The sequence below is a fragment of the Triturus cristatus genome, chromosome 6 (assembly GCF_964204655.1).
Source record: "Triturus cristatus chromosome 6, aTriCri1.1, whole genome shotgun sequence".
In the NCBI taxonomy this organism is placed as follows: domain Eukaryota; kingdom Metazoa; phylum Chordata; class Amphibia; order Caudata; family Salamandridae; genus Triturus; species Triturus cristatus.
In genome coordinates, this window is record NC_140589.1 from 883,231,044 (window position 1) to 883,254,332 (window position 23,289).

Consider the following 23,289-nt stretch of genomic DNA (forward strand, 5'->3'; position numbering starts at 1 on the left):
CACCGCGAGTCTCTTCGTCAAAGGTCAAATTACAGAGGCCTTCGTCATAAACCGTGGAACGAGACAGGGATGCCCGCTATCACCACTGCTTTTCGCGATAGCAATGGAACCGTTTGCAGCACGTCTGCGTCAACGCCATGCAGAGAAAGGACTGGGGTTTTCATCCAGAGGGATAATAATATCACAATATGCAGATGACATCACCTTATATATTAATCATCCCCAAACAAATTTACAGCATGCACTTAGAGAGATCACACACTTTGGGGGCCTGTCAGGCATACACATTAACTGGAAGAAATCCACATTGTTCCCACTTACTGATGACACTACCACATTTGAATTAGATTTCCCACTAAGCTGGGCAAAAGGCCCTGTAAAATATTTAGGAATTTGGTTAAGTAGAGACACCCAAGAAATATGGAACATGAATATGGGTCGCACTATTGCTTGGCTGGAGGGGAAAATTAAACTTTGGTCCATACTGCCACTGTTCTGTGCAGGCAGAATAGCCATTGCTAAAATGGTCGTCCTTCCCAAATTGCGTGACATTTTTGTCAATGTTCCTCTCATACTCACTCAAGCATTTTTTTTACGAAACTACGTTCATTGTTGATTTCGCTAGTGTGGGCGGAGGGGGCATGCTAGAGTTGCTTGGGAAACACTGACACTTCCACAGAATCAGGGCGGATTGGGAGCACCGAATCTTCCTCTTTATGCATTTTGTGCTCAGCACAAACTGCAGTTCGCACTGCACTCTGCCACTCACAGAACTTCGCTGAGTTTTTTTATAACTTCGTGGAGTTCCGCGTTGCAAAACTCCATGAACTACACCCCGGCCTACTCTGTGCACTCTCCCTATGCATACCTATAATCACACACTATCTCTGTGGGGACCTGGGCATTCCTATCATCACACACCATCTCTGCAGGGACTTGAACATGACAATAATCACACACTATCTCCGTGGGGACCTTGGCATGTCTATAATCACACACACTATCTCTATTGTGGCTTGTACATCCCTATAATAACACACAATCACTTTGGGGACCTTGGCATGTCTAAAATCACACACTATCTCTGGGGGGACCTGGACATCCCTATAATCACACACTATCTCTGTGAGGACCTGTGCACATCTTTAATCACACACTATCTCTGTGGGGAATCAGAAATTTATTTAATCAAACACTATCTCAGCTGGAATCTGGGCATGTCAATGATCACACACATTCTTTTTGGTGACCATGGTAATACTATAGTCACACACCATCTCTGTGGGGACCAGGAAATCTCTATAATCACACACTATTTCTGTGGGGACCTAATCACACACTGTCTCGGTGGGGACCTGGGCATGTCTATAATCACACACCATCTCTGTGGGGACCAGGAAATCTCTATAATCACACACTATTTCTGTTGGGACCTGGGTATGTCTAAATCACACACTGTCTCGATGGTGACCTGGGCATGTCTATAATCACACACCATCTTTGTTGGGACCTGGACATCTCTATAATCAGACACTATCGCTATGGGAACCTGGGTATGTCTATAATCACACACATTCTCTTTGGTGACCATGGTTATACTATAGTCACACACCATCTCTGTGGGGACCTGGACATCTCTATGATCACACACTATCTCTGTGGGGACATGGGCATGTCTATAGTCACACAATATCTCTGTGGGGACCTGGGCATGTTTTTAATTACACACTATCTCTTTAGGGACAGTAATAGGGCTATAATCACACACTATCCCTGTAAGGTACCTGGACATCAATATAATCTACACACACTATCTTTGTGGGGAATTGAACCCGAGTGTTATCACACACTATCTCTGTGGGGACCTGTGCTTCACTCTAATTCCACAATATCTCTGCAGGACTTGAGCATGACTATAATCACACACTATCTGTGACTCTACCTCAGCATCACTAGCATCAAATACCATTTTTGCAGGGATCTGAGCATGACTAATATAATACGCCATTTCACCAGGGATCTGAATATTTCTATCATAACCCTCTCTAAATAGGGAGTTGAACATGACTATCATAACACTTTTTATGTGGGGACTTGAATATTATTGTAACCACACACTGTCTCTGTGAAGACTTGAACATAACTACAATTATACACCATCACTGAGGGGAACTTGGATATGAGTATAATCACACTCTATCGGGACTTGAGAGTGATTATAATTAAATGCTATGTCTGTGGGGACCTGGGCACAACAGGAATGGCAAACTATTTATGCATGAACGTCAGCATAAGTAGCATCGTACACTATGGAGGACTTGGATATGACTATCACAACGCTGTCTATGTGGAGACTTGACCATGACTATAATCACACACTATCTATGTGGGGACTTGAACATAACTGTAATCACACACTATCTCTGTGGGGACCTGGGACTTGCTGTAATAACACACTGTTTCTGCATGAAATGTAGCATCACAATCATCATATACTATCTCTAGGGGTACTTGGACATGATTATAACCAAACACTATATCGCTAGGGGCCTGGGCTTGACTTTAATAATCAGACACTATCTTTTGGAGGATTTGAGCATGACTATAATGACATGCTATCTGTGTGGCAACTTGGGCATCACTCTAATGACACTATCTCATGCAACTTCAACATAACTATCATCACACACTATTTCTACAGAGAATGGAGTATCATTATAATCACACACCATCTCTGCAAGGGCTTTAACATAAATATAATCACACTCTGTCTATGGGGACTTGAGAGTGACTGTAATTAAACACTATATCATTGGGAACCTGGGCATCCATATAATCATACACTATCTCTGCAGGGGCTTGAAAATGACTGTCACAACACACTCCCTCTGTCAGCTCTTGAACATTACTATAATCACAGCCATACCAAGATGATGGTGAAGTTAATGTAAAAAAAACCTAGGTAATCTCAACTTGACTTTCCCATCTGACCACACTGCATGCTCTTTGGCCTTTAAATGAATTTAAATATTTGGGGTTTTATTTTCCCTTAATATTTGTGAGAACTCAGCAATAGACTAGATATCTGTAAATCCCTTTCCGTTGACTTTATATACAATATTTGTCTACTGAGAAATGTATTATCATCAAAATTCATTTGCTGGATGCTCCTAGCATACAAAGAGATGTTCATATGTGTCTAAACCATCATACAATACAGGTAAAGCACTTAAAAATAACATGTAGCCATTTGTTTGTGAATGTATTCAATCAGAAATGATAATTATTGAGTAAGTCCCCACAAGTATGGTAACACACGTTCAAGTCCCCACAAAGATGGTTCTGTGCGCACGATTAAATAACAACATATTTGCAAGGCAGGTGTTCACACATAGTCCCCACAAGGATGGTAACACGTGTACGTGTGTGTGTGTGTGTGTGTGTGTGTGTGTGTGTGTGTGTGTGTGTGTGTTTTAAAACACCATTCCATCAACCTTTTTAGCCACGTTTACTGCTCACAACCAGAAGACACAAGTAAACCCACCTGACCTCCTGAAATTCTGTTCTGTCAGGTGTTCCTAACTTATACAAAGGACTTTAGGAGGACGAAGGACCTAAAAGTCAGGGGAAATGGTCCTAGGTCCAAGGAAATGTTTTAGATCAGCCTCAGTTTCTTAAATATTCTGCATTAACATCATCAGTTCCACGTCTGTGTGGAGCTGATCTTGAGGACTCCTTAATCAGCAGGCGGGTACAACAATAAAGTGTTTAATATTACAATACAGGCGAAAATTCAGACACCTTGTCATAGGCTCACCTTGTCCAGGGACCCAAGCATGCTGCCTTTCACCTCTCAGAGCCCTTCACCTAACCTACTGTGCAGCTGTCTCACCTTTAATATCACTGTTCCACAGGCAGCATGATGTCACAATGTTCCTTGTCAGTAGCCTGAACCATGAGCCTTTGCAACCCTGGCATAATCTACATACTTCCAATTGGTGAAGTCTTGGACCACAAATGCAGTGAAGAATAATGGATTGTTACTCTTCATGCATTTTTGCCCATTGGCTCAGATTTGAATGCTTACTGGCCATACGAGCATCTCTGCCAGGCCACCCTATGTCTAGAGACCGTAGATTTAGAGAGTTTATAAACATTGTAGGTTCATCAATGAAGTGTGCTCGCTTCGGCGGCACATATACTAAAATTGGAACGATACAGAGAAGATTAGCATGGCCCCTGCGCAAGGATGACACGCAAATTCGTGAAGCGTTCCATATTTTTACCAGCTTTCAGGAGAGAAATGTTCTATGTTTTCAAGACTAATTGAAATAATAAAGCAGGTTCCAGTGCTTTCCTCCTAATATCTATTTTTCAATTTGTCTCTCCTCAACATTTTTAATGTATTTACCTCGCAGTAATGAAGGTGCACTCTATGGCCAGCTGCATTTAGCAAGGAAGCCTGCAGGACTTCTGGGACTTTTCTTTCCCTTCTTCAGCCTCCCTGTCATTATTCTTCACAACCCCCAAATCTATACTGCTGCCAGCGATGCGTTGCTTTGTGGGAAGCAAGAGAAAGAGAAGGGGAGGGCCTATGCAAATGATGGCCTCAGGGCTGTCTGGGAGTCCCTTTTCAGCAGTACTGTTAAAATCCGCCTTGCAACCAGATTGGTCGGGTAAGCTGAAAAACACCAGGCATGATTGGGCACCAGGTCCTCTAGGCCCTTGGAGGACATATCGGCGCTGCATCCCTCAGTTTCTGAGGTCCAAGAAATGTTCACCCTCCACCCTAATAGAGAGGTCGTGGCCGATCGGGGCAGAAGGGAGCAGGGCAAGATGCTCATGATCCTGCTCTAATAATGAACTGCCTTCCTCTCTCCTTACCTGTGGTTCTGCCTGGCTGCTTGGTTCCAGTTGTAGGCCTACATCCCACAGGCAATTTGCTTGTCCCTCTCACACATGTAAATGGGTCAGCACTCAAGTGCACACACCTGCCTGCACCCACAGACCCTCTCACACACACTTTTCTCAACAAGATTTTTTCCTAGTTTAGAGACTCAGAGACCCATGTTGAAATACAAAAGCAGCACACCACATGACGGCCTTCACATAGAATCCAGCAGCAAATGGGAAACTTTTAACTAGCCGTGGTCCTATTACTGCAGCCCTACCATGGAACGACTGCTGGATGAGTCCTGCTCGAGAATATTGAACCTACAACAAGTCTGAGGTAAATAAGAATTCCACAGGAATACCATAAAACAGGGACCTATGACCCTTTCGAGCCAGATAGGAGTCGAACCTACAATCTTCTGATCCGTAGTCAGACGCGTTATCCATTGCGCCACTGGCTCCATGTAGGATTACCCATACTTTTGTCCTTAAGAGGACCAGAAGTTGTGTGTGTGTGTGTGTGTGTGTTTTAAAACACCATTCCATCAACCTTTTTAGCCACGTTTACTGCTCACAACCAGAAGACACAAGTAAACCCACCTGACCTCCTGAAATTCTGTTCTGTCAGGTGTTCCTAACTTATACAAAGGACTTTAGGAGGACGAAGGACCTAAAAGTCAGGGGAAATGGTCCTAGGTCCAAGGAAATGTTTTAGATCAGCCTCAGTTTCTTAAATATTCTGCATTAACATCATCAGTTCCACGTCTGTGTGGAGCTGATCTTGAGGACTCCTTAATCAGCAGGCGGGTACAACAATAAAGTGTTTAATATTACAATACAGGCGAAAATTCAGACACCTTGTCATAGGCTCACCTTGTCCAGGGACCCAAGCATGCTGCCTTTCACCTCTCAGAGCCCTTCACCTAACCTACTGTGCAGCTGTCTCACCTTTAATATCACTGTTCCACAGGCAGCATGATGTCACAATGTTCCTTGTCAGTAGCCTGAACCATGAGCCTTTGCAACCCTGGCATAATCTACATACTTCCAATTGGTGAAGTCTTGGACCACAAATGCAGTGAAGAATAATGGATTGTTACTCTTCATGCATTTTTGCCCATTGGCTCAGATTTGAATGCTTACTGGCCATACGAGCATCTCTGCCAGGCCACCCTATGTCTAGAGACCGTAGATTTAGAGAGTTTATAAACATTGTAGGTTCATCAATGAAGTGTGCTTGCTTCGGCGGCACATATACTAAAATTGGAACGATACAGAGAAGATTAGCATGGCCCCTGCGCAAGGATGACACGCAAATTCGTGAAGCGTTCCATATTTTTACCAGCTTTCAGGAGAGAAATGTTCTATGTTTTCAAGACTAATTGAAATAATAAAGCAGGTTCCAGTGCTTTCCTCCTAATATCTATTTTTCAATTTGTCTCTCCTCAACATTTTTAATGTATTTACCTCACAGTAATGAAGGTGCACTCTATGGCCAGCTGCATTTAGCAAGGAAGCCTGCAGGACTTCTGGGACTTTTCTTTCCCTTCTTCAGCCTCCCTGTCATTATTCTTCACAACCCCCAAATCTATACTGCTGCCAGCGATGCGTTGCTTTGTGGGAAGCAAGAGAAAGAGAAGGGGAGGGCCTATGCAAATGATGGCCTCAGGGCTGTCTGGGAGTCCCTTTTCAGCAGTACTGTTAAAATCCGCCTTGCAACCAGATTGGTCGGGTAAGCTGAAAAACACCAGGCATGATTGGGCACCAGGTCCTCTAGGCCCTTGGAGGACATATCGGCGCTGCATCCCTCAGTTTCTGAGGTCCAAGAAATGTTCACCCTCCACCCTAATAGAGAGGTCTTGGCCGATCGTGGCCGATCGGGGCAGAAGGGAGCAGGGCAAGATGCTCATGATCCTGCTCTAATAATGAACTGCCTTCCTCTCTCCTTACCTGTGGTTCTGCCTGGCTGCTTGGTTCCAGTTGTAGGCCTACATCCCACAGGCAATTTGCTTGTCCCTCTCACACATGTAAATGGGTCAGCACTCAAGTGCACACACCTGCCTGCACCCACAGACCCTCTCACACACACTTTTCTCAACAAGATTTTTTCCTAGTTTAGAGACTCAGAGACCCATGTTGAAATACAAAAGCAGCACACCACATGACGGCCTTCACATAGAATCCAGCAGCAAATGGGAAACTTTTAACTAGCCGTGGTCCTATTACTGCAGCCCTACCATGGAACGACTGCTGGATGAGTCCTGCTCGAGAATATTGAACCTACAACAAGTCTGAGGTAAATAAGAATTCCACAGGAATACCATAAAACAGGGACCTATGACCCTTTCGAGCCAGATAGGAGTCGAACCTACAATCTTCTGATCCGTAGTCAGACGCGTTATCCATTGCGCCACTGGCCCCATGTAGGATTACCCATACTTTTGTCCTTAAGAGGACCAGAAGTTGTGTGTGTGTGTGTGTGTGTGTTTTAAAACACCATTCCATCAACCTTTTTAGCCACGTTTACTGCTCACAACCAGAAGACACAAGTAAACCCACCTGACCTCCTGAAATTCTGTTCTGTCAGGTGTTCCTAACTTATACAAAGGTCTTTAGGAGGACGAAGGACCTAAAAGTCAGGGGAAATGGTCCTAGGTCCAAGGAAATGTTTTAGATCAGCCTCAGTTTCTTAAATATTCTGCATTAACATCATCAGTTCCACGTCTGTGTGGAGCTGATCTTGAGGACTCCTTAATCAGCAGGCGGGTACAACAATAAAGTGTTTAATATTACAATACAGGCGAAAATTCAGACACCTTGTCATAGGCTCACCTTGTCCAGGGACCCAAGCATGCTGCCTTTCACCTCTCAGAGCCCTTCACCTAACCTACTGTGCAGCTGTCTCACCTTTAATATCACTGTTCCACAGGCAGCATGATGTCACAATGTTCCTTGTCAGTAGCCTGAACCATGAGCCTTTGCAACCCTGGCATAATCTACATACTTCCAATTGGTGAAGTCTTGGACCACAAATGCAGTGAAGAATAATGGATTGTTACTCTTCATGCATTTTTGCCCATTGGCTCAGATTTGAATGCTTACTGGCCATACGAGCATCTCTGCCAGGCCACCCTATGTCTAGAGACCGTAGATTTAGAGAGTTTATAAACATTGTAGGTTCATCAATGAAGTGTGCTCGCTTCGGCGGCACATATACTAAAATTGGAACGATACAGAGAAGATTAGCATGGCCCCTGCGCAAGGATGACACGCAAATTCGTGAAGCGTTCCATATTTTTACCAGCTTTCAGAAGAGAAATGTTCTATGTTTTCAAGACTAATTGAAATAATAAAGCAGGTTCCAGTGCTTTCCTCCTAATATCTATTTTTCAATTTGTCTCTCCTCAACATTTTTAATGTATTTACCTCGCAGTAATGAAGGTGCACTCTATGGCCAGCTGCATTTAGCAAGGAAGCCTGCAGGACTTCTGGGACTTTTCTTTCCCTTCTTCAGCCTCCCTGTCATTATTCTTCACAACCCCCAAATCTATACTGCTGCCAGCGATGCGTTGCTTTGTGGGAAGCAAGAGAAAGAGAAGGGGAGGGCCTATGCAAATGATGGCCTCAGGGCTGTCTGGGAGTCCCTTTTCAGCAGTACTGTTAAAATCCGCCTTGCAACCAGATTGGTCGGGTAAGCTGAAAAACACCAGGCATGATTGGGCACCAGGTCCTCTAGGCCCTTGGAGGACATATCGGCGCTGCATCCCTCAGTTTCTGAGGTCCAAGAAATGTTCACCCTCCACCCTAATAGAGAGGTCGTGGCCGATCGTGGCCGATCGTGGCCGATCGGGGCAGAAGGGAGCAGGGCAAGATGCTCATGATCCTGCTCTAATAATGAACTGCCTTCCTCTCTCCTTACCTGTGGTTCTGCCTGGCTGCTTGGTTCCAGTTGTAGGCCTACATCCCACAGGCAATTTGCTTGTCCCTCTCACACATGTAAATGGGTCAGCACTCAAGTGCACACACCTGCCTGCACCCACAGACCCTCTCACACACACTTTTCTCAACAAGATTTTTTCCTAGTTTAGAGACTCAGAGACCCATGTTGAAATACAAAAGCAGCACACCACATGACGGCCTTCACATAGAATCCAGCAGCAAATGGGAAACTTTTAACTAGCCGTGGTCCTATTACTGCAGCCCTACCATGGAACGACTGCTGGATGAGTCCTGCTCGAGAATATTGAACCTACAACAAGTCTGAGGTAAATAAGAATTCCACAGGAATACCATAAAACAGGGACCTATGACCCTTTCGAGCCAGATAGGAGTCGAACCTACAATCTTCTGATCCGTAGTCAGACGCGTTATCCATTGCGCCACTGGCCCCATGTAGGATTACCCATACTTTTGTCCTTAAGAGGACCAGAAGTTGTGTGTGTGTGTGTGTGTGTGTTTTAAAACACCATTCCATCAACCTTTTTAGCCACGTTTACTGCTCACAACCAGAAGACACAAGTAAACCCACCTGACCTCCTGAAATTCTGTTCTGTCAGGTGTTCCTAACTTATACAAAGGACTTTAGGAGGACGAAGGACCTAAAAGTCAGGGGAAATGGTCCTAGGTCCAAGGAAATGTTTTAGATCAGCCTCAGTTTCTTAAATATTCTGCATTAACATCATCAGTTCCACGTCTGTGTGGAGCTGATCTTGAGGACTCCTTAATCAGCAGGCGGGTACAACAATAAAGTGTTTAATATTACAATACAGGCGAAAATTCAGACACCTTGTCATAGGCTCACCTTGTCCAGGGACCCAAGCATGCTGCCTTTCACCTCTCAGAGCCCTTCACCTAACCTACTGTGCAGCTGTCTCACCTTTAATATCACTGTTCCACAGGCAGCATGATGTCACAATGTTCCTTGTCAGTAGCCTGAACCATGAGCCTTTGCAACCCTGGCATAATCTACATACTTCCAATTGGTGAAGTCTTGGACCACAAATGCAGTGAAGAATAATGGATTGTTACTCTTCATGCATTTTTGCCCATTGGCTCAGATTTGAATGCTTACTGGCCATACGAGCATCTCTGCCAGGCCACCCTATGTCTAGAGACCGTAGATTTAGAGAGTTTATAAACATTGTAGGTTCATCAATGAAGTGTGCTCGCTTCGGCGGCACATATACTAAAATTGGAACGATACAGAGAAGATTAGCATGGCCCCTGCGCAAGGATGACACGCAAATTCGTGAAGCGTTCCATATTTTTACCAGCTTTCAGGAGAGAAATGTTCTATGTTTTCAAGACTAATTGAAATAATAAAGCAGGTTCCAGTGCTTTCCTCCTAATATCTATTTTTCAATTTGTCTCTCCTCAACATTTTTAATGTATTTACCTCGCAGTAATGAAGGTGCACTCTATGGCCAGCTGCATTTAGCAAGGAAGCCTGCAGGACTTCTGGGACTTTTCTTTCCCTTCTTCAGCCTCCCTGTCATTATTCTTCACAACCCCCAAATCTATACTGCTGCCAGCGATGCGTTGCTTTGTGGGAAGCAAGAGAAAGAGAAGGGGAGGGCCTATGCAAATGATGGCCTCAGGGCTGTCTGGGAGTCCCTTTTCAGCAGTACTGTTAAAATCCGCCTTGCAACCAGATTGGTCGGGTAAGCTGAAAAACACCAGGCATGATTGGGCACCAGGTCCTCTAGGCCCTTGGAGGACATATCGGCGCTGCATCCCTCAGTTTCTGAGGTCCAAGAAATGTTCACCCTCCACCCTAATAGAGAGGTCTTGGCCGATCGTGGCCGATCGGGGCAGAAGGGAGCAGGGCAAGATGCTCATGATCCTGCTCTAATAATGAACTGCCTTCCTCTCTCCTTACCTGTGGTTCTGCCTGGCTGCTTGGTTCCAGTTGTAGGCCTACATCCCACAGGCAATTTGCTTGTCCCTCTCACACATGTAAATGGGTCAGCACTCAAGTGCACACACCTGCCTGCACCCACAGACCCTCTCACACACACTTTTCTCAACAAGATTTTTTCCTAGTTTAGAGACTCAGAGACCCATGTTGAAATACAAAAGCAGCACACCACATGACGGCCTTCACATAGAATCCAGCAGCAAATGGGAAACTTTTAACTAGCCGTGGTCCTATTACTGCAGCCCTACCATGGAACGACTGCTGGATGAGTCCTGCTCGAGAATATTGAACCTACAACAAGTCTGAGGTAAATAAGAATTCCACAGGAATACCATAAAACAGGGACCTATGACCCTTTCGAGCCAGATAGGAGTCGAACCTACAATCTTCTGATCCGTAGTCAGACGCGTTATCCATTGCGCCACTGGCCCCATGTAGGATTACCCATACTTTTGTCCTTAAGAGGACCAGAAGTTGTGTGTGTGTGTGTGTGTGTGTTTTAAAACACCATTCCATCAACCTTTTTAGCCACGTTTACTGCTCACAACCAGAAGACACAAGTAAACCCACCTGACCTCCTGAAATTCTGTTCTGTCAGGTGTTCCTAACTTATACAAAGGTCTTTAGGAGGACGAAGGACCTAAAAGTCAGGGGAAATGGTCCTAGGTCCAAGGAAATGTTTTAGATCAGCCTCAGTTTCTTAAATATTCTGCATTAACATCATCAGTTCCACGTCTGTGTGGAGCTGATCTTGAGGACTCCTTAATCAGCAGGCGGGTACAACAATAAAGTGTTTAATATTACAATACAGGCGAAAATTCAGACACCTTGTCATAGGCTCACCTTGTCCAGGGACCCAAGCATGCTGCCTTTCACCTCTCAGAGCCCTTCACCTAACCTACTGTGCAGCTGTCTCACCTTTAATATCACTGTTCCACAGGCAGCATGATGTCACAATGTTCCTTGTCAGTAGCCTGAACCATGAGCCTTTGCAACCCTGGCATAATCTACATACTTCCAATTGGTGAAGTCTTGGACCACAAATGCAGTGAAGAATAATGGATTGTTACTCTTCATGCATTTTTGCCCATTGGCTCAGATTTGAATGCTTACTGGCCATACGAGCATCTCTGCCAGGCCACCCTATGTCTAGAGACCGTAGATTTAGAGAGTTTATAAACATTGTAGGTTCATCAATGAAGTGTGCTCGCTTCGGCGGCACATATACTAAAATTGGAACGATACAGAGAAGATTAGCATGGCCCCTGCGCAAGGATGACACGCAAATTCGTGAAGCGTTCCATATTTTTACCAGCTTTCAGAAGAGAAATGTTCTATGTTTTCAAGACTAATTGAAATAATAAAGCAGGTTCCAGTGCTTTCCTCCTAATATCTATTTTTCAATTTGTCTCTCCTCAACATTTTTAATGTATTTACCTCGCAGTAATGAAGGTGCACTCTATGGCCAGCTGCATTTAGCAAGGAAGCCTGCAGGACTTCTGGGACTTTTCTTTCCCTTCTTCAGCCTCCCTGTCATTATTCTTCACAACCCCCAAATCTATACTGCTGCCAGCGATGCGTTGCTTTGTGGGAAGCAAGAGAAAGAGAAGGGGAGGGCCTATGCAAATGATGGCCTCAGGGCTGTCTGGGAGTCCCTTTTCAGCAGTACTGTTAAAATCCGCCTTGCAACCAGATTGGTCGGGTAAGCTGAAAAACACCAGGCATGATTGGGCACCAGGTCCTCTAGGCCCTTGGAGGACATATCGGCGCTGCATCCCTCAGTTTCTGAGGTCCAAGAAATGTTCACCCTCCACCCTAATAGAGAGGTCGTGGCCGATCGGGGCAGAAGGGAGCAGGGCAAGATGCTCATGATCCTGCTCTAATAATGAACTGCCTTCCTCTCTCCTTACCTGTGGTTCTGCCTGGCTGCTTGGTTCCAGTTGTAGGCCTACATCCCACAGGCAATTTGCTTGTCCCTCTCACACATGTAAATGGGTCAGCACTCAAGTGCACACACCTGCCTGCACCCACAGACCCTCTCACACACACTTTTCTCAACAAGATTTTTTCCTAGTTTAGAGACTCAGAGACCCATGTTGAAATACAAAAGCAGCACACCACATGACGGCCTTCACATAGAATCCAGCAGCAAATGGGAAACTTTTAACTAGCCGTGGTCCTATTACTGCAGCCCTACCATGGAACGACTGCTGGATGAGTCCTGCTCGAGAATATTGAACCTACAACAAGTCTGAGGTAAATAAGAATTCCACAGGAATACCATAAAACAGGGACCTATGACCCTTTCGAGCCAGATAGGAGTCGAACCTACAATCTTCTGATCCGTAGTCAGACGCGTTATCCATTGCGCCACTGGCCCCATGTAGGATTACCCATACTTTTGTCCTTAAGAGGACCAGAAGTTGTGTGTGTGTGTGTGTGTGTGTTTTAAAACACCATTCCATCAACCTTTTTAGCCACGTTTACTGCTCACAACCAGAAGACACAAGTAAACCCACCTGACCTCCTGAAATTCTGTTCTGTCAGGTGTTCCTAACTTATACAAAGGACTTTAGGAGGACGAAGGACCTAAAAGTCAGGGGAAATGGTCCTAGGTCCAAGGAAATGTTTTAGATCAGCCTCAGTTTCTTAAATATTCTGCATTAACATCATCAGTTCCACGTCTGTGTGGAGCTGATCTTGAGGACTCCTTAATCAGCAGGCGGGTACAACAATAAAGTGTTTAATATTACAATACAGGCGAAAATTCAGACACCTTGTCATAGGCTCACCTTGTCCAGGGACCCAAGCATGCTGCCTTTCACCTCTCAGAGCCCTTCACCTAACCTACTGTGCAGCTGTCTCACCTTTAATATCACTGTTCCACAGGCAGCATGATGTCACAATGTTCCTTGTCAGTAGCCTGAACCATGAGCCTTTGCAACCCTGGCATAATCTACATACTTCCAATTGGTGAAGTCTTGGACCACAAATGCAGTGAAGAATAATGGATTGTTACTCTTCATGCATTTTTGCCCATTGGCTCAGATTTGAATGCTTACTGGCCATACGAGCATCTCTGCCAGGCCACCCTATGTCTAGAGACCGTAGATTTAGAGAGTTTATAAACATTGTAGGTTCATCAATGAAGTGTGCTTGCTTCGGCGGCACATATACTAAAATTGGAACGATACAGAGAAGATTAGCATGGCCCCTGCGCAAGGATGACACGCAAATTCGTGAAGCGTTCCATATTTTTACCAGCTTTCAGGAGAGAAATGTTCTATGTTTTCAAGACTAATTGAAATAATAAAGCAGGTTCCAGTGCTTTCCTCCTAATATCTATTTTTCAATTTGTCTCTCCTCAACATTTTTAATGTATTTACCTCACAGTAATGAAGGTGCACTCTATGGCCAGCTGCATTTAGCAAGGAAGCCTGCAGGACTTCTGGGACTTTTCTTTCCCTTCTTCAGCCTCCCTGTCATTATTCTTCACAACCCCCAAATCTATACTGCTGCCAGCGATGCGTTGCTTTGTGGGAAGCAAGAGAAAGAGAAGGGGAGGGCCTATGCAAATGATGGCCTCAGGGCTGTCTGGGAGTCCCTTTTCAGCAGTACTGTTAAAATCCGCCTTGCAACCAGATTGGTCGGGTAAGCTGAAAAACACCAGGCATGATTGGGCACCAGGTCCTCTAGGCCCTTGGAGGACATATCGGCGCTGCATCCCTCAGTTTCTGAGGTCCAAGAAATGTTCACCCTCCACCCTAATAGAGAGGTCTTGGCCGATCGTGGCCGATCGGGGCAGAAGGGAGCAGGGCAAGATGCTCATGATCCTGCTCTAATAATGAACTGCCTTCCTCTCTCCTTACCTGTGGTTCTGCCTGGCTGCTTGGTTCCAGTTGTAGGCCTACATCCCACAGGCAATTTGCTTGTCCCTCTCACACATGTAAATGGGTCAGCACTCAAGTGCACACACCTGCCTGCACCCACAGACCCTCTCACACACACTTTTCTCAACAAGATTTTTTCCTAGTTTAGAGACTCAGAGACCCATGTTGAAATACAAAAGCAGCACACCACATGACGGCCTTCACATAGAATCCAGCAGCAAATGGGAAACTTTTAACTAGCCGTGGTCCTATTACTGCAGCCCTACCATGGAACGACTGCTGGATGAGTCCTGCTCGAGAATATTGAACCTACAACAAGTCTGAGGTAAATAAGAATTCCACAGGAATACCATAAAACAGGGACCTATGACCCTTTCGAGCCAGATAGGAGTCGAACCTACAATCTTCTGATCCGTAGTCAGACGCGTTATCCATTGCGCCACTGGCCCCATGTAGGATTACCCATACTTTTGTCCTTAAGAGGACCAGAAGTTGTGTGTGTGTGTGTGTGTGTGTTTTAAAACACCATTCCATCAACCTTTTTAGCCACGTTTACTGCTCACAACCAGAAGACACAAGTAAACCCACCTGACCTCCTGAAATTCTGTTCTGTCAGGTGTTCCTAACTTATACAAAGGACTTTAGGAGGACGAAGGACCTAAAAGTCAGGGGAAATGGTCCTAGGTCCAAGGAAATGTTTTAGATCAGCCTCAGTTTCTTAAATATTCTGCATTAACATCATCAGTTCCACGTCTGTGTGGAGCTGATCTTGAGGACTCCTTAATCAGCAGGCGGGTACAACAATAAAGTGTTTAATATTACAATACAGGCGAAAATTCAGACACCTTGTCATAGGCTCACCTTGTCCAGGGACCCAAGCATGCTGCCTTTCACCTCTCAGAGCCCTTCACCTAACCTACTGTGCAGCTGTCTCACCTTTAATATCACTGTTCCACAGGCAGCATGATGTCACAATGTTCCTTGTCAGTAGCCTGAACCATGAGCCTTTGCAACCCTGGCATAATCTACATACTTCCAATTGGTGAAGTCTTGGACCACAAATGCAGTGAAGAATAATGGATTGTTACTCTTCATGCATTTTTGCCCATTGGCTCAGATTTGAATGCTTACTGGCCATACGAGCATCTCTGCCAGGCCACCCTATGTCTAGAGACCGTAGATTTAGAGAGTTTATAAACATTGTAGGTTCATCAATGAAGTGTGCTCGCTTCGGCGGCACATATACTAAAATTGGAACGATACAGAGAAGATTAGCATGGCCCCTGCGCAAGGATGACACGCAAATTCGTGAAGCGTTCCATATTTTTACCAGCTTTCAGGAGAGAAATGTTCTATGTTTTCAAGACTAATTGAAATAATAAAGCAGGTTCCAGTGCTTTCCTCCTAATATCTATTTTTCAATTTGTCTCTCCTCAACATTTTTAATGTATTTACCTCGCAGTAATGAAGGTGCACTCTATGGCCAGCTGCATTTAGCAAGGAAGCCTGCAGGACTTCTGGGACTTTTCTTTCCCTTCTTCAGCCTCCCTGTCATTATTCTTCACAACCCCCAAATCTATACTGCTGCCAGCGATGCGTTGCTTTGTGGGAAGCAAGAGAAAGAGAAGGGGAGGGCCTATGCAAATGATGGCCTCAGGGCTGTCTGGGAGTCCCTTTTCAGCAGTACTGTTAAAATCCGCCTTGCAACCAGATTGGTCGGGTAAGCTGAAAAACACCAGGCATGATTGGGCACCAGGTCCTCTAGGCCCTTGGAGGACATATCGGCGCTGCATCCCTCAGTTTCTGAGGTCCAAGAAATGTTCACCCTCCACCCTAATAGAGAGGTCTTGGCCGATCGTGGCCGATCGGGGCAGAAGGGAGCAGGGCAAGATGCTCATGATCCTGCTCTAATAATGAACTGCCTTCCTCTCTCCTTACCTGTGGTTCTGCCTGGCTGCTTGGTTCCAGTTGTAGGCCTACATCCCACAGGCAATTTGCTTGTCCCTCTCACACATGTAAATGGGTCAGCACTCAAGTGCACACACCTGCCTGCACCCACAGACCCTCTCACACACACTTTTCTCAACAAGATTTTTTCCTAGTTTAGAGACTCAGAGACCCATGTTGAAATACAAAAGCAGCACACCACATGACGGCCTTCACATAGAATCCAGCAGCAAATGGGAAACTTTTAACTAGCCGTGGTCCTATTACTGCAGCCCTACCATGGAACGACTGCTGGATGAGTCCTGCTCGAGAATATTGAACCTACAACAAGTCTGAGGTAAATAAGAATTCCACAGGAATACCATAAAACAGGGACCTATGACCCTTTCGAGCCAGATAGGAGTCGAACCTACAATCTTCTGATCCGTAGTCAGACGCGTTATCCATTGCGCCACTGGCCCCATGTAGGATTACCCATACTTTTGTCCTTAAGAGGACCAGAAGTTGTGTGTGTGTGTGTGTGTGTGTTTTAAAACACCATTCCATCAACCTTTTTAGCCACGTTTACTGCTCACAACCAGAAGACACAAGTAAACCCACCTGACCTCCTGAAATTCTGTTCTGTCAGGTGTTCCTAACTTATACAAAGGTCTTTAGGAGGACGAAGGACCTAAAAGTCAGGGGAAATGGTCCTAGGTCCAAGGAAATGTTTTAGATCAGCCTCAGTTTCTTAAATATTCTGCATTAACATCATCAGTTCCACGTCTGTGTGGAGCTGATCTTGAGGACTCCTTAATCAGCAGGCGGGTACAACAATAAAGTGTTTAATATTACAATACAGGCGAAAATTCAGACACCTTGTCATAGGCTCACCTTGTCCAGGGACCCAAGCATGCTGCCTTTCACCTCTCAGAGCCCTTCACCTAACCTACTGTGCAGCTGTCTCACCTTTAATATCACTGTTCCACAGGCAGCATGATGTCACAATGTTCCTTGTCAGTAGCCTGAACCATGAGCCTTTGCAACCCTGGCATAATCTACATACTTCCAATTGGTGAAGTCTTGGACCACAAATGCAGTGAAGAATAATGGATTGTTACTCTTCATGCATTTTTGCCCATTGGCTCAGATTTGAATGCTTACTGGCCATACGAGCATCTCTGCCAGGCCACCCTATGTCTAGAGACCGTAGATTTAGAGAGTTTATAAACATTGTAGGTTCATCAATGAAGTGTGCTCGCTTCGGCGGCACATATACTAAAATTGGAACGATACAGAGAAGATTAGCATGGCCCCTGCGCAAGGATGACACGCAAATTCGTGAAGCGTTCCATATTTTTACCAGCTTTCAGAAGAGAAATGTTCTATGTTTTCAAGACTAATTGAAATAATAAAGCAGGTTCCAGTGCTTTCCTCCTAATATCTATTTTTCAATTTGTCTCTCCTCAACATTTTTAATGTATTTACCTCGCAGTAATGAAGGTGCACTCTATGGCCAGCTGCATTTAGCAAGGAAGCCTGCAGGACTTCTGGGACTTTTCTTTCCCTTCTTCAGCCTCCCTGTCATTATTCTTCACAACCCCCAAATCTATACTGCTGCCAGCGATGCGTTGCTTTGTGGGAAGCAAGAGAAAGAGAAGGGGAGGGCCTATGCAAATGATGGCCTCAGGGCTGTCTGGGAGTCCCTTTTCAGCAGTACTGTTAAAATCCGCCTTGCAACCAGATTGGTCGGGTAAGCTGAAAAACACCAGGCATGATTGGGCACCAGGTCCTCTAGGCCCTTGGAGGACATATCGGCGCTGCATCCCTCAGTTTCTGAGGTCCAAGAAATGTTCACCCTCCACCCTAATAGAGAGGTCGTGGCCGATCGGGGCAGAAGGGAGCAGGGCAAGATGCTCATGATCCTGCTCTAATAATGAACTGCCTTCCTCTCTCCTTACCTGTGGTTCTGCCTGGCTGCTTGGTTCCAGTTGTAGGCCTACATCCCACAGGCAATTTGCTTGTCCCTCTCACACATGTAAATGGGTCAGCACTCAAGTGCACACACCTGCCTGCACCCACAGACCCTCTCACACACACTTTTCTCAACAAGATTTTTTCCTAGTTTAGAGACTCAGAGACCCATGTTGAAATACAAAAGCAGCACACCACATGACGGCCTTCACATAGAATCCAGCAGCAAATGGGAAACTTTTAACTAGCCGTGGTCCTATTACTGCAGCCCTACCATGGAACGACTGCTGGATGAGTCCTGCTCGAGAATATTGAACCTACAACAAGTCTGAGGTAAATAAGAATTCCACAGGAATACCATAAAACAGGGACCTATGACCCTTTCGAGCCAGATAGGAGTCGAACCTACAATCTTCTGATCCGTAGTCAGACGCGTTATCCATTGCGCCACTGGCCCCATGTAGGATTACCCATACTTTTGTCCTTAAGAGGACCAGAAGTTGTGTGTGTGTGTGTGTGTGTGTTTTAAAACACCATTCCATCAACCTTTTTAGCCACGTTTACTGCTCACAACCAGAAGACACAAGTAAACCCACCTGACCTCCTGAAATTCTGTTCTGTCAGGTGTTCCTAACTTATACAAAGGACTTTAGGAGGACGAAGGACCTAAAAGTCAGGGGAAATGGTCCTAGGTCCAAGGAAATGTTTTAGATCAGCCTCAGTTTCTTAAATATTCTGCATTAACATCATCAGTTCCACGTCTGTGTGGAGCTGATCTTGAGGACTCCTTAATCAGCAGGCGGGTACAACAATAAAGTGTTTAATATTACAATACAGGCGAAAATTCAGACACCTTGTCATAGGCTCACCTTGTCCAGGGACCCAAGCATGCTGCCTTTCACCTCTCAGAGCCCTTCACCTAACCTACTGTGCAGCTGTCTCACCTTTAATATCACTGTTCCACAGGCAGCATGATGTCACAATGTTCCTTGTCAGTAGCCTGAACCATGAGCCTTTGCAACCCTGGCATAATCTACATACTTCCAATTGGTGAAGTCTTGGACCACAAATGCAGTGAAGAATAATGGATTGTTACTCTTCATGCATTTTTGCCCATTGGCTCAGATTTGAATGCTTACTGGCCATACGAGCATCTCTGCCAGGCCACCCTATGTCTAGAGACCGTAGATTTAGAGAGTTTATAAACATTGTAGGTTCATCAATGAAGTGTGCTCGCTTCGGCGGCACATATACTAAAATTGGAACGATACAGAGAAGATTAGCATGGCCCCTGCGCAAGGATGACACGCAAATTCGTGAAGCGTTCCATATTTTTACCAGCTTTCAGAAGAGAAATGTTCTATGTTTTCAAGACTAATTGAAATAATAAAGCAGGTTCCAGTGCTTTCCTCCTAATATCTATTTTTCAATTTGTCTCTCCTCAACATTTTTAATGTATTTACCTCGCAGTAATGAAGGTGCACTCTATGGCCAGCTGCATTTAGCAAGGAAGCCTGCAGGACTTCTGGGACTTTTCTTTCCCTTCTTCAGCCTCCCTGTCATTATTCTTCACAACCCCCAAATCTATACTGCTGCCAGCGATGCGTTGCTTTGTGGGAAGCAAGAGAAAGAGAAGGGGAGGGCCTATGCAAATGATGGCCTCAGGGCTGTCTGGGAGTCCCTTTTCAGCAGTACTGTTAAAATCCGCCTTGCAACCAGATTGGTCGGGTAAGCTGAAAAACACCAGGCATGATTGGGCACCAGGTCCTCTAGGCCCTTGGAGGACATATCGGCGCTGCATCCCTCAGTTTCTGAGGTCCAAGAAATGTTCACCCTCCACCCTAATAGAGAGGTCTTGGCCGATCGTGGCCGATCGGGGCAGAAGGGAGCAGGGCAAGATGCTCATGATCCTGCTCTAATAATGAACTGCCTTCCTCTCTCCTTACCTGTGGTTCTGCCTGGCTGCTTGGTTCCAGTTGTAGGCCTACATCCCACAGGCAATTTGCTTGTCCCTCTCACACATGTAAATGGGTCAGCACTCAAGTGCACACACCTGCCTGCACCCACAGACCCTCTCACACACACTTTTCTCAACAAGATTTTTTCCTAGTTTAGAGACTCAGAGACCCATGTTGAAATACAAAAGCAGCACACCACATGACGGCCTTCACATAGAATCCAGCAGCAAATGGGAAACTTTTAACTAGCCGTGGTCCTATTACTGCAGCCCTACCATGGAACGACTGCTGGATGAGTCCTGCTCGAGAATATTGAACCTACAACAAGTCTGAGGTAAATAAGAATTCCACAGGAATACCATAAAACAGGGACCTATGACCCTTTCGAGCCAGATAGGAGTCGAACCTACAATCTTCTGATCCGTAGTCAGACGCGTTATCCATTGCGCCACTGGCCCCATGTAGGATTACCCATACTTTTGTCCTTAAGAGGACCAGAAGTTGTGTGTGTGTGTGTGTGTGTGTTTTAAAACACCATTCCATCAACCTTTTTAGCCACGTTTACTGCTCACAACCAGAAGACACAAGTAAACCCACCTGACCTCCTGAAATTCTGTTCTGTCAGGTGTTCCTAACTTATACAAAGGACTTTAGGAGGACGAAGGACCTAAAAGTCAGGGGAAATGGTCCTAGGTCCAAGGAAATGTTTTAGATCAGCCTCAGTTTCTTAAATATTCTGCATTAACATCATCAGTTCCACGTCTGTGTGGAGCTGATCTTGAGGACTCCTTAATCAGCAGGCGGGTACAACAATAAAGTGTTTAATATTACAATACAGGCGAAAATTCAGACACCTTGTCATAGGCTCACCTTGTCCAGGGACCCAAGCATGCTGCCTTTCACCTCTCAGAGCCCTTCACCTAACCTACTGTGCAGCTGTCTCACCTTTAATATCACTGTTCCACAGGCAGCATGATGTCACAATGTTCCTTGTCAGTAGCCTGAACCATGAGCCTTTGCAACCCTGGCATAATCTACATACTTCCAATTGGTGAAGTCTTGGACCACAAATGCAGTGAAGAATAATGGATTGTTACTCTTCATGCATTTTTGCCCATTGGCTCAGATTTGAATGCTTACTGGCCATACGAGCATCTCTGCCAGGCCACCCTATGTCTAGAGACCGTAGATTTAGAGAGTTTATAAACATTGTAGGTTCATCAATGAAGTGTGCTCGCTTCGGCGGCACATATACTAAAATTGGAACGATACAGAGAAGATTAGCATGGCCCCTGCGCAAGGATGACACGCAAATTCGTGAAGCGTTCCATATTTTTACCAGCTTTCAGGAGAGAAATGTTCTATGTTTTCAAGACTAATTGAAATAATAAAGCAGGTTCCAGTGCTTTCCTCCTAATATCTATTTTTCAATTTGTCTCTCCTCAACATTTTTAATGTATTTACCTCGCAGTAATGAAGGTGCACTCTATGGCCAGCTGCATTTAGCAAGGAAGCCTGCAGGACTTCTGGGACTTTTCTTTCCCTTCTTCAGCCTCCCTGTCATTATTCTTCACAACCCCCAAATCTATACTGCTGCCAGCGATGCGTTGCTTTGTGGGAAGCAAGAGAAAGAGAAGGGGAGGGCCTATGCAAATGATGGCCTCAGGGCTGTCTGGGAGTCCCTTTTCAGCAGTACTGTTAAAATCCGCCTTGCAACCAGATTGGTCGGGTAAGCTGAAAAACACCAGGCATGATTGGGCACCAGGTCCTCTAGGCCCTTGGAGGACATATCGGCGCTGCATCCCTCAGTTTCTGAGGTCCAAGAAATGTTCACCCTCCACCCTAATAGAGAGGTCTTGGCCGATCGTGGCCGATCGGGGCAGAAGGGAGCAGGGCAAGATGCTCATGATCCTGCTCTAATAATGAACTGCCTTCCTCTCTCCTTACCTGTGGTTCTGCCTGGCTGCTTGGTTCCAGTTGTAGGCCTACATCCCACAGGCAATTTGCTTGTCCCTCTCACACATGTAAATGGGTCAGCACTCAAGTGCACACACCTGCCTGCACCCACAGACCCTCTCACACACACTTTTCTCAACAAGATTTTTTCCTAGTTTAGAGACTCAGAGACCCATGTTGAAATACAAAAGCAGCACACCACATGACGGCCTTCACATAGAATCCAGCAGCAAATGGGAAACTTTTAACTAGCCGTGGTCCTATTACTGCAGCCCTACCATGGAACGACTGCTGGATGAGTCCTGCTCGAGAATATTGAACCTACAACAAGTCTGAGGTAAATAAGAATTCCACAGGAATACCATAAAACAGGGACCTATGACCCTTTCGAGCCAGATAGGAGTCGAACCTACAATCTTCTGATCCGTAGTCAGACGCGTTATCCATTGCGCCACTGGCCCCATGTAGGATTACCCATACTTTTGTCCTTAAGAGGACCAGAAGTTGTGTGTGTGTGTGTGTGTGTGTTTTAAAACACCATTCCATCAACCTTTTTAGCCACGTTTACTGCTCACAACCAGAAGACACAAGTAAACCCACCTGACCTCCTGAAATTCTGTTCTGTCAGGTGTTCCTAACTTATACAAAGGTCTTTAGGAGGACGAAGGACCTAAAAGTCAGGGGAAATGGTCCTAGGTCCAAGGAAATGTTTTAGATCAGCCTCAGTTTCTTAAATATTCTGCATTAACATCATCAGTTCCACGTCTGTGTGGAG

The 23,289-nt window shown here is 45.3% G+C and overlaps 20 non-coding genes across 20 annotated transcripts; 10 read left to right on the forward strand and 10 right to left on the reverse strand.

Moving 5' to 3' along the window:
- The first annotated feature begins 4,177 nt into the window (after nucleotides 1–4,177).
- LOC146819239 (U6 spliceosomal RNA) lies at nucleotides 4,178–4,284 on the forward strand. The gene has a single exon (XR_014963992.1). It is a non-coding gene; the product is annotated as a U6 spliceosomal RNA (small nuclear RNA).
- Nucleotides 4,285–5,281: 997 nt separating this feature from the next.
- On the reverse strand, nucleotides 5,282–5,354 carry TRNAR-ACG (transfer RNA arginine (anticodon ACG)). The gene has a single exon. It is a non-coding gene; the product is annotated as a tRNA-Arg (tRNA).
- Nucleotides 5,355–6,126: 772 nt separating this feature from the next.
- Nucleotides 6,127–6,233, forward strand: LOC146819241 (U6 spliceosomal RNA). The gene has a single exon (XR_014964389.1). It is a non-coding gene; the product is annotated as a U6 spliceosomal RNA (small nuclear RNA).
- Nucleotides 6,234–7,240: 1,007 nt separating this feature from the next.
- On the reverse strand, nucleotides 7,241–7,313 carry TRNAR-ACG (transfer RNA arginine (anticodon ACG)). Its single transcript has one exon. It is a non-coding gene; the product is annotated as a tRNA-Arg (tRNA).
- A 772-nt stretch (nucleotides 7,314–8,085) lies between these two features.
- On the forward strand, nucleotides 8,086–8,192 carry LOC146819243 (U6 spliceosomal RNA). Its single transcript, XR_014963993.1, has one exon. It is a non-coding gene; the product is annotated as a U6 spliceosomal RNA (small nuclear RNA).
- A 1,017-nt stretch (nucleotides 8,193–9,209) lies between these two features.
- TRNAR-ACG (transfer RNA arginine (anticodon ACG)) lies at nucleotides 9,210–9,282 on the reverse strand. Its single transcript has one exon. It is a non-coding gene; the product is annotated as a tRNA-Arg (tRNA).
- A 772-nt stretch (nucleotides 9,283–10,054) lies between these two features.
- On the forward strand, nucleotides 10,055–10,161 carry LOC146819245 (U6 spliceosomal RNA). The gene has a single exon (XR_014963995.1). It is a non-coding gene; the product is annotated as a U6 spliceosomal RNA (small nuclear RNA).
- A 1,007-nt stretch (nucleotides 10,162–11,168) lies between these two features.
- Nucleotides 11,169–11,241, reverse strand: TRNAR-ACG (transfer RNA arginine (anticodon ACG)). Its single transcript has one exon. It is a non-coding gene; the product is annotated as a tRNA-Arg (tRNA).
- Nucleotides 11,242–12,013: 772 nt separating this feature from the next.
- LOC146819247 (U6 spliceosomal RNA) lies at nucleotides 12,014–12,120 on the forward strand. Its single transcript, XR_014963996.1, has one exon. It is a non-coding gene; the product is annotated as a U6 spliceosomal RNA (small nuclear RNA).
- A 997-nt stretch (nucleotides 12,121–13,117) lies between these two features.
- TRNAR-ACG (transfer RNA arginine (anticodon ACG)) lies at nucleotides 13,118–13,190 on the reverse strand. The gene has a single exon. It is a non-coding gene; the product is annotated as a tRNA-Arg (tRNA).
- A 772-nt stretch (nucleotides 13,191–13,962) lies between these two features.
- On the forward strand, nucleotides 13,963–14,069 carry LOC146819249 (U6 spliceosomal RNA). The gene has a single exon (XR_014964390.1). It is a non-coding gene; the product is annotated as a U6 spliceosomal RNA (small nuclear RNA).
- Nucleotides 14,070–15,076: 1,007 nt separating this feature from the next.
- TRNAR-ACG (transfer RNA arginine (anticodon ACG)) lies at nucleotides 15,077–15,149 on the reverse strand. The gene has a single exon. It is a non-coding gene; the product is annotated as a tRNA-Arg (tRNA).
- Nucleotides 15,150–15,921: 772 nt separating this feature from the next.
- On the forward strand, nucleotides 15,922–16,028 carry LOC146819251 (U6 spliceosomal RNA). The gene has a single exon (XR_014963997.1). It is a non-coding gene; the product is annotated as a U6 spliceosomal RNA (small nuclear RNA).
- Nucleotides 16,029–17,035: 1,007 nt separating this feature from the next.
- TRNAR-ACG (transfer RNA arginine (anticodon ACG)) lies at nucleotides 17,036–17,108 on the reverse strand. Its single transcript has one exon. It is a non-coding gene; the product is annotated as a tRNA-Arg (tRNA).
- A 772-nt stretch (nucleotides 17,109–17,880) lies between these two features.
- On the forward strand, nucleotides 17,881–17,987 carry LOC146819253 (U6 spliceosomal RNA). Its single transcript, XR_014963998.1, has one exon. It is a non-coding gene; the product is annotated as a U6 spliceosomal RNA (small nuclear RNA).
- Nucleotides 17,988–18,984: 997 nt separating this feature from the next.
- Nucleotides 18,985–19,057, reverse strand: TRNAR-ACG (transfer RNA arginine (anticodon ACG)). The gene has a single exon. It is a non-coding gene; the product is annotated as a tRNA-Arg (tRNA).
- Nucleotides 19,058–19,829: 772 nt separating this feature from the next.
- LOC146819255 (U6 spliceosomal RNA) lies at nucleotides 19,830–19,936 on the forward strand. The gene has a single exon (XR_014963999.1). It is a non-coding gene; the product is annotated as a U6 spliceosomal RNA (small nuclear RNA).
- Nucleotides 19,937–20,943: 1,007 nt separating this feature from the next.
- Nucleotides 20,944–21,016, reverse strand: TRNAR-ACG (transfer RNA arginine (anticodon ACG)). The gene has a single exon. It is a non-coding gene; the product is annotated as a tRNA-Arg (tRNA).
- A 772-nt stretch (nucleotides 21,017–21,788) lies between these two features.
- Nucleotides 21,789–21,895, forward strand: LOC146819257 (U6 spliceosomal RNA). Its single transcript, XR_014964000.1, has one exon. It is a non-coding gene; the product is annotated as a U6 spliceosomal RNA (small nuclear RNA).
- Nucleotides 21,896–22,902: 1,007 nt separating this feature from the next.
- On the reverse strand, nucleotides 22,903–22,975 carry TRNAR-ACG (transfer RNA arginine (anticodon ACG)). The gene has a single exon. It is a non-coding gene; the product is annotated as a tRNA-Arg (tRNA).
- Between the last annotated feature and the right edge of the window lie 314 nt (nucleotides 22,976–23,289).